The sequence below is a fragment of the Salvia splendens genome, chromosome 2, assembly GCF_004379255.2.
Source record: "Salvia splendens isolate huo1 chromosome 2, SspV2, whole genome shotgun sequence".
In the NCBI taxonomy this organism is placed as follows: Eukaryota; Viridiplantae; Streptophyta; class Magnoliopsida; order Lamiales; family Lamiaceae; genus Salvia; species Salvia splendens.
Window position 1 is genome coordinate 20697159 of NC_056033.1, and position 10491 is coordinate 20707649.

Below are 10491 nucleotides of genomic sequence, written 5' to 3' on the forward strand. Positions count from 1 at the left end.
ATTGTAATAGATCGAAGAATGAATTTATTGTGTAATTTTATTTATATTATTTAGACATTTATGCTTTATTTAGTTTTTAAAATGAAATATGTTTTTTTGTCGTATATTACGTTGTCTTTAATTTACATCAATAATTAAAAGTGAAATAAAATAGTGATGATGTGGAAATGAGATGGGCTCTGAGATAGGCTCTGGTATGGACTCTCATTGCAGTGAGATAAGGCTCTGAGATGGGCCTGCTAACTTGGCAAGAAAAAATGGAGATGGGCTCTGAGATGGGCTACGGAGATAGGCACCATTGCTAATGCTTACTTGTTATGTAAAGGGTTTGATTTGATTGACATATCTTAAAAATCTTGTTATGATTTGACAAGGATATGATAAAAAAGTAAGGGAATGTAGATGAACAAAATCAATATTACTAGTGAGATAGTACAAGATATAAGAGTCAAAACATGATAGTGTTGTTTTTTTCGATTTCTTCTCCCAACCCATACCCACAACCACTATGTTTTTGACTCTTGAATTCAAGAAGAAGAGCGGCAAACCAATTCAATTCATGATTAACCGGAAGGAGAATGAAATGCTTCCACTTTGGAGCGTTGCGTCGACCAATTTGGACTCGTCTGAGGATTTCTTGATTCTTCTTCTTCGCCGAGCTCAAATCAGCCGCGGTCTCACTGCATAAACCTTCATTTTATATAGTAGTATTAATATTGCTTTATTAGTTTCTACTTAAGAGCATCCGTAGACCGCAATGGTGTGAAGATCGTCTGGACGAGGCCTCTCACTCGTCTTCGTCCGCGATCGTCCGACCATTGCAGGTTGACGGACGATCGTCCAGACGAGCGAGAAGACCTAAATTTCTGTTGCGGACGAAGGGGCGCCTGAGTCTTTTCGTCCGCCCACTGTAGGAGCACGGACGATGGACGATAAAAAAAATTAAGCTTTTAATTATTAAAAAATCCATTTTTATTTATAAAAATTGATTTTTAATTAAAAAAATCATTTTTTACACCAAAAAAAAAGAAATGAAACCCTAAAAAAATCATTTTTTTAATTAAAATAAAATCTATAATTTCACAATGATCCATTGAAATAATTTGAAGATGATCTTACGGTGTTCTGTTTGGGGTTTTTGGCTTTTGCATTCTACTAATCAAGATTGGACAAATGAAGTCAATTTTCCAAATGTTGTCAAGTTAGTTGAATGATGAAGAAAATTAAAACACCAGCGATCTAAAAGGAAATGGACTAGAATTAAATTAATATGAATCCAATAATTATAATTGGACTACAATTATATTAATCCATAATCCAACAATCATTGAGCCTAAGTAACTTTTCAATTGTTTGACTCTTCATCCACTTAATGATGATTTATTCTTTTTGTGAAGAATGAGTGAGAAGCTTGAGAGTAGAGAGATCATAAGAGTCACATGATGTAAAATATGTAAAGAAGGTTTCCTAGGTTTCTTCTACAAAGCAATTATACTGGGATGGTTCCGGCATTAGATTGGATTGCACGTGAACCTCGATAGTAATGGATTCAACCCACAGGATTCAATTAATCGAAGAAAATAACAACACAACAAATAAGATTTAATTCACATGCTCAACTTACAGTTTGATTATGAATCTAGATATTGTATTCATATATGCTTTTCCGCTGCGTTCATTAGATAATACATGAATTCCTAACATGATCATTAGACTACTATTACTACATGTTAGTCAAAAGAAACAAAAACAGTGCAATTTTTTTTGTAAATGTGAAACTGGTAGATATTGTGTACTTTGAATGTGTGGACCGAATATGATACAGTCTAATGCGCCTGATGAATCCGCGAATTTCTGATGGTGATGAATGCAGGAAAATGCAGATCACGACACAGAGAATTTACGTGGTTCGATTTACTGAAGTAAATCTACGTCCACGGGAAGAAGGGAGGGCAAGATTGTATTGCTTGATCTGGGATTACAGCTTACAACACAGACTTGCTATATGATATTTTATCTCTAGAGAGCTTCTTTAGAACTTAACCCTTTTCTATCTGATCTAAGTTCTATTTATACATTGAACCAAGATCGTGGCATGCAGCACCATTTACTAGGCAGTGGATGTCGTGGAGATCGTGGCGATCTTGCATGGGTCCACTATCCTGCATGAGTTAATGACTGCTTGACACCACTAAATAGATCGTGGGTGTAGTGGAGGTGGAAATCCTGCATGAGTCCACTATCTCCTAGTTCGGTCGAATACTGAGACCGAACTGCTGAATTATTGCCGAGCAGCTTTTGCCGATCTGAGAGTAGAGCTTGATGCCGACCTGAGAGCAGAGTTTGATTGGTTGGCTTTTACCGAGCTGTAGGCTGGGGCCGAACTCTTTGGTTGTGCCGAACTGAACTCTTTAGTCATGCCGGACTGATACTTTTTAGTCATGCCGAACTGATACTCTTTCTTGGGCTTTAGGCTGATGGGCTTTACTGCTGTTGGGCTTGTTTAGTACGTACTCCATCATACTCCATCACTACCCCCCCCGAAAAGCGAAGTGAATCACTTCGGCATTCTGGATAAAGGTACGGGGTAAGTTGATGTTTGTCCTCGGTCTGATGAAGTGAACTCTTCTTTGACCGGACTTGGTTTGTGTCCTAATTTGGCGAGTTTTATCGCTCGGATCGGACTTTCCGTTGTCCTAATTTGGGGATCGGACTTTCCCTTGTCCTAATTCGGCGAGTTTTATCGCGTGGATCGGACTTTCCCTTGTCCTAATTCAGGCAAGTTTTATCGCGTGAATCAGACTTTTGTTGCAGTTCGTTTCAGACGAAGTGCTTGATTTTTAAGCCGAATTGTGGTCTTGTATCCTCTTTAGAAGCTTGGACTTCACAATCGTTGGCTTATTGCAGTTCGTTTCAGACGAAGTGCTTGTTTCTTAAGCGGAATTGTGGTCTTGTATCCTCTTTAGAAGCTTTGACTCACAATCGTTGGCTTATTGCAGCTCGTTTTAGACGAACTGCTTGTTTAAGCTGAATTGTGGTCTTGTATCCTCTTTAGAAGCTTTGACTCACAATCGTTGGCTTGTATATGTTCTAAGAAGGGGATCAGCCTTCGAAGAACAAGATACCTCAGTAACATTTGTAAGAGACGACACGCACAGAGACAGACAAAACACACAGACAAAACGCACAGAGACAAACAAAGACCAAGCAAACCAAAGAAAGCACATTGACCGAACATGACTCAAGACTGACTGACCGGACTGTCTCTTACAAATGGAACTTCTTGAGGTTGGAAATGTGCCATGTTCGGGGTACCTGTTCTCCTGACATGTGAGCCAATTTGTAAGACCCTTTGCCGAGGACTTCTGACACCCGATACGGACCTTCCCATGTGGGTTCGAGCTTGCCCAGCTTTTCTGCTCGGCTTACTTCGTTGTTTCTCAAGACGAGATCTCCCACTTGAAATTGCAGCTTCTTCACCCTTTGGTTGTAATACCGGGCTACTTGCTCCTTGTACTTGGCTGCTTTTATGCATGCCAATTCTCTTCTTTCTTCGGCAAGATCTAGCTCGGCTCTCAGTCCGTCGTCATTCATTTCTGCTGAGAAATTTAGAGTTCGGGGACTGGGTATGCCGATCTCCACCGGAATCACGGCTTCAGTGCCGTACACAAGACTGTACGGAGTTTCACCGTTGGAGGTTGTGGGTGTAGTTCGGTAGGACCATAGGACTTGAGGGAGATTTTCTACCCATTGTCCTTTGGCTTGTTCTAACCGAGCTTTTAACCCTTTCACCAGGATACGATTTGTTACCTCCGTTTGTCCGTTTGCTTGTGGATGAGAGACCGAAGTGAACCGCTGTTGAATATTCAGCTCTTGGCACCAATTCTTGAACGTCTTGTCGGTGAACTGAGTCCCGTTATCCGAGATGAGGATGTGGGGTATGCCAAATCGGCACACTATGTTCTTCCAGACGAAATCCAATGCCTTCGAGCTCGTTATCGTAGCTAATGGTTCAGCTTCCACCCACTTCGTAAAGTAGTCCACGGCAACGATTAGGAATTTTATTTGCCGAGGAGCTTGTGGTAGTGGTCCTACTATGTCTATACCCCATTGCATAAAAGGCCAAGGGCTTTGCATAGTGGATAGATCGGTCTGCGGCATCCTTGGGATATTTGCATGGATTTGGCACTTCGGGCATGTCTTGACGAGCTGCACTGCTTCTTGTACCAAGGTTGGCCAATAATATCCCCATCTTAGAACTTTTTTAGCTAAAGCTCTAGCTCCGATGTGGCTGCCGCACGATCCTTCATGAACTTCTCTGAGGATGTAGTCCGTCTCTTCTGGCCCTATACATCGTAATAACGGCTGAAGGTAGGACTTTCTGTATAAGACTCCTCCATGAAGTTCGTACCGAAGTGCTCGGCATGTGATTTTCCGAGCTTCTCTCTTATCCTTGGGCAGTTGTCCTTGATCTAGATACTGTAAGATCGGCGTCATCCAGTTCGGCGAGCTGGTTACTGAATGTACCTCAGCTTCATCAATGCTTCGATGCATCAATGCCTCCACCTTTGAGCTTGGACATGCGGCTAACTTACTTAAAGTATCTGCTCGGCTGTTTTCTGCTCTGGGAATGCGGATTATCCGAAAATAAGAGAAACTTCGGCTAATGCTTTGCGCTTTGTCTAAATATTTCCTCATCCTCTCATCACGGGCTTCACTTGTACCCAACATGTGATTCACTATGACTTGTGAATCACAATGGATTTTGAGAGACTTGATACATAGACTTTGCGCTAGCTGGAGTCCGGCAAGGAGGGCTTCGTATTCGGCTTCGTTATTAGTGGTTGGGAATGAGAACCGAAGTGAATAGGTTACCTCGTGTCCATCGGGAGCGATAAGCAGAATACCAGCTCCACTTCCCATTTTATTCGAAGCTCCATCTACGAATCCGCTCCAGCAGTCCGGCGGCTCTTCTTCGGATTCCAAGGGCTGTGCTAGTTCGGCATTGGTAGAATTTTTCTGTTCGGCAATGACAGGGATTGCTTGATCGAACTTGGCCTCTGCAAGAAAATCTGCCAAGGCTTGTCCCTTGATGGCTTTCCGAGGTAGGTACTCGATTGAGTGTTCTCCCAGCTCTATGGCCCATTTGGTGATTCTGCCTGATGCTTCTGGCTTGGTCAAAACTTGCCGAAGAGGCAGATCGGTTAAGACGCATACCTTGTGAGCATAGAAGTATGGCCGCAGTCTCCTTGCTGCATTTACTAACGCCAGAGCAATTTTTTCCAGAGGTTGATACCTTGTTTCTGGATCTCTTAATGCTCGGCTTGTAAAGTAGATGGGAAACTGCTTTAGGCCTTCTTCTCGTACAAGCACCGCGCTAATGGTTTGATCGGATGCCGCTAAGTATAAGAAAATCACTTCGGCATCTGTTGGAGCAGAGAGAATTGGAAGCTCGGCTAAATAACTTTTGAGCTCGTCAAAAGCCTTTTTCTGCTCGGCTCCCCACTCAAACTTTGGTGCCTTTTTTAACACTTTGAAGAACGGCAGTTGCTTTTCGGCTGCTTGGGAAAGGAATCTATTCAATGCGGCTAGACATCCAGTTAGTCTTTGCACATCGTGTATGGACTTCGGCATCGCCATGTTCTGAATAACTTGAACTTTTGAGGGATTTGCCTTGAGTCCGTCCTTTGAAACCCAACAACCCAGAAATTTTCCCGAATCTACCAAAAAGGTACATTTTTGGGGGTTGAGTTTGAGGTTGGCTTTTCGGAGCACGTCGAGAGTGGATTTGAGGTTGTCTTCGTACTCCGAAGTGCTTTTGCTTTTGACGACTATGTCGTCGACATACACTTCAACCTGTTTTCCGATTAGGTGCCGAAAAAGCTTGTCTACCATCCTTTGATAAGTGGCTCCGGCATTCTTTAAACCGAATGGCATCTTTTTATAAGCGAAAATGCCGAAATCGGTAATGAAAGCTGTTTTCGGAGCGTCACTCTCATCCATCAACACTTGGTGATATCCTTTGTATAAATCAAGAAAACAGAAAATTTCGAAGCCGATCAAAGCTTCTACTTTTTTATCTATATTCGGAAGGGGATAGCAATCTTTAGGACAGTGCTTGTTTAGATCGGTAAAATCTATGCACATCCGCCATCCTCCTTTTTTCTTGATCATCACAGGATTGGCCACCCAAGAAGGATATTTCACCTCGAATAGTACATCCGCTTTTAGTAATTGGCGGACTTCGTCATGGATGACTTGGCTTCTTTCTGCCGCAAAGAGTCTTTGCTTCTGTTTTACTGGCCGGATTGAAGGATCAATATTTAACCGATGAGTGATTACCTCGGGGGGCACTCCGGTCATGTCCATCGGAGACCATGCAAAGACATCTTTGTACTCCTTGAGGAGCTGAATGGTCTTTTCCCGGAGTAGAGGCGTTCCTGCGAAGCCGATCTTGACCGTTCTGGATGGATCATCTTCGTATAACTGAACGGTCATTGAGTTCGGCTCTGAAGTGACTTCGGTCATCTCGCTTGCCTCTGACTCCGGTTGCTGTGATTGCTATGCTTGATGGTGCCGAACTGATTGCTCGGCACTTTTAAGCGCAATCTGCAGACATTCTTTTGCTCTCTTTTGATCACCTCGGATGACCGCTATCCCACCTTTAGTGGGGATCTTGATGGTGAGGTGATAAGTAGAGCAAACGGCCCGAACTGTGTTGAGCCAGTCTCTCCCCAGGATGATGTTGTACGGGGACCGAGCTTTCACCACAAAGAACTCGATCATCGTATTGGAGCTTGTAGGCGCTTTTCCCACCGTGATCGGAAGGCTGATAATACCTTCAGGGCGGGTGTCCTCCTGGGCGAAACTTTTCAGAGGAAGTGGAGCCGGACTGAGCCGAGCTGGATCCACTTCCATTTTATCGAAACATTCTTTAAAAAGAATGCTGACTGACGCTCCTGTATCCACAAATACTCTGTGGATCAGTTTGTTTGCCACTCCGGCTTGAATGACAATAGCGTCTTGGTGAGGAGAGATGGCTGGGACGGGATCGGCATCTGAAAATGTAATCACTTCGTCTTTCTTCAGCCTTTTATGTGTTGGCTCCTCTTGATTGGAACCTCTGCGTTCTGCTTTTAGAGACGACTTAGTCTTCCCGGCAGGGAGAGCATCAATAGTCTGGATTACTCCATCATATTGCGGCTCGTCGTCGTCTTCGGGATCCTCATGCCTTTTCGGATCCTGAGGATTGCAGTTCGCACCTCTCTGCCTTTTGTTCTTTTTCGGCTGCTTGCTTTGGTATTCTTTTAACGTTCCTGTTTTCACAAGAACATCAATACCTGCAGCCAAATTTCGGCACTCCTCGGTATCGTGACCGTGGGCTTGATGGAAGGAGCAATATTGATCCTGAGGTCGCCGCGCGGCTGATTTCGTCATCCGCTTTGGTTTTTCGAACATATCGGAATGTAGTTCGAAAATTTCCGCTCTTGACTTGTTTAATGGTACGAACTGAGCGGGCGGCTTCTCAGGATTGAGACGTGGCCCCAATCTGCCTTGTACCGGTGCCCTTTGAATTCTTTCAAAAGGAGTTCGGCGAGGAAGCACCTGGCCGCTTTGATCGGGCTTCTTTTTCTCTTCTCGGGATGAGCTGTCTAAAGACCGTTTTCGACGGTCTGCCTCATCCGCACGGGAAAACTGGTCCGCAATGTCCCACATTTCTTGAGCTGTTTGCGGACCGCACTCCACGAGCTTTCTGTAGAGAGCTCCGGGCAGGATTCCATTTTGGAATGCCGAAATGACAAGTAGATCGTTGAGATCATCTACTTGTAGGCATTCCTTGTGGAATCTCGTCATGAAGTCGCTGATCTTTTCGTCGCGACCTTGACGTATAGAAAGCAGCTGAGCCGAAGTGATCCGGGCTTCCGCTTTCTGAAAGAACCTCCTGTGGAAAGCATCCATTAGATCTCGGTAAGATCTAATGCTGCCTTGGGGGAGGCTATCGAACCACCTTCTCGCGTTCCCGATAAGAAGCTCGGGGAACAGCTTGCACATATGGACCTCATTGAGACCCTGGTTCGCCATATTATACTGATAGCGTCCCAAGAAGTCATGAGGATCCACTAGCCCGTCATAAGTCATTGACGGTGTCCGGTAGTTCCGCGGCAAAGGAGTTCGGGTGATATCGTCCGAGAACGGAGTCTTTAATGCTCCGTACATGGCGAACCCGATATTTCTTCGGTACGGAGGAGATGGAGTTCTCCTGTGGTTCCGGTACCGAGGAGGAACAGGAACATGTCGGGGTTGAGGATTCTTTCTCCTGGAAGACACGTCACTACTGCGGTAGTGACTTTCATGTCTGGATGAGGAGGGAGAATCCGCCGTTGTCTTCTCCGGCTGTTGGCTCTTCTGCAGGAAGGTTAAGAACTCCTCCTGCTTCTCGGCCAAGAACAGCTTGACAGCTTCATTTAAATCGGGCTGCTGGGAAGACTCGGTCCGATCTCTCCTGGAGTGGCTTGTTCCTTCTTCGTGAGAACCGGAGGTAGATGTCTCCCGAGGCCGTTTTTCAGACCTGCGAGCTGGACTAGCTTCCTCACGGTTATCACGAACGGTATTATGGGTGTTATGTGATCTGGTATGCATTTTTTTTTTTTTTTTGGGGTGGAAAAAGGGTCAAAAATTCGCTTTATCACAAATTTGGTTCTCTGTTTCCCACAGACGGCGCCAGTGATGAATCCGTGAATTTCTGATGGTGATGAATGCAGGAAAATGCAGATCACGACACAGAGAATTTACGTGGTTCGATTTACTGAAGTAAATCTACGTCCACGGGAAGAAGGGAGGGCAAGATTGTATTGCTTGATCTGGGATTACAGCTTACAACACAGACTTGCTATATGATATTTTATCTCTAGAGAGCTTCTTTAGAACTTAACCCTTTTCTATCTGATCTAAGTTCTATTTATACATTGAACCAAGATCGTGGCATGCAGCACCATTTACTAGGCAGTGGATGTCGTGGAGATCGTGGCGATCTTGCATGGGTCCACTATCCTGCATGAGTTAATGACTGCTTGACACCACTAAATAGATCGTGGGTGTAGTGGAGGTGGAAATCCTGCATGAGTCCACTATCTCCTAGTTCGGTCGAATACTGAGACCGAACTGCTGAATTATTGCCGAGCAGCTTTTGCCGATCTGAGAGTAGAGCTTGATGCCGACCTGAGAGCAGAGTTTGATTGGTTGGCTTTTACCGAGCTGTAGGCTGGGGCCGAACTCTTTGGTTGTGCCGAACTGAACTCTTTAGTCATGCCGGACTGATACTCTTTAGTCATGCCGAACTGATACTCTTTCTTGGGCTTTAGGCTGATGGGCTTTACTGCTGTTGGGCTTGTTTAGTACGTACTCCATCATACTCCATCAGCGCCGTAGCCATAAATATTTGAGAATTAAAAAAAGAATGATTGAATGAAGATAAGAGACTTGTGGAGAGCTTGTGGTTGAAACAAGCCAAGTAGTAATTCTTGCATACACTCATATACTATTTCTCATTTTAGCAGAGCAAAACTCACTCACTAAAAAGCAAAGAACGAAAAATGGCTTCTTTGAACATGTTGGTTTCTCCCACATTATTATTAGTTAGGCCTCAAAGAAGAGTAAGAAGCGCAGCAACAGCAGCGAAATCCTCAGGCGGAGACAGTGAGGAGAAGGGCATTTTGGACTTTATCCTCGGCAGCTTGACGAAGGAGGATCAGTTCTACGAGACTGATCCAATCTTGAAGAAGGTGGAGGACGGGAAGAGCAGCGGCGGCCGGAAGAACTCGGTGGTTGTGCCGCCAGCCAAGAGAGGACTCTTTGCTAAGAAATGATTCATAAGCATAATTAATGGAATTATTAAGTTACCTTTCTTTGATACAAAATTTATGTTTTCAATTTTTGCCTCTAATAAGAAGATGCTTAATTCAATTTTTTTTTATCATACTTTATATGTGGCAATGGCACGCGAAGAGATTCAAATCCATACATTGGAAAAGCTCCCCAATGAAAAAACATCACTTTGCTGGATTTATTGAGTTATATAAAGCAATGAGATCAACAAAGTCTTCAATGACTTATGTTAGCGTCTTTATTGGCTCGATGGAAGTAGGAATTCGAACTTTTACAACGTGAGTAGGAATTGGAGGAATCATTGCAGATGCTGCAATAATGCCAGAAGGCTTTATCTCTTGACAAAGAGATTGATTCCGAATAGAGGGTCATATGTGGAGTTTTTTCTTCCTTATCCTCTTCAGGTTGCTCATTCTCTTTTGTAACTCTTCATTGTTCTTCGCCACAAAATCTTTTGTTATATGGGCATCGACTTCCATTTTTCGCCCTTCTTTGTGTTGATTTTGCACATACTCTTGATCTTTACTTACTTCTTGAGGCGGGAGAGGGGCAAGAAAAACTTTCTTTTGGCCAAACATCAAAACAGTTTTGTCACGTAATTTATTG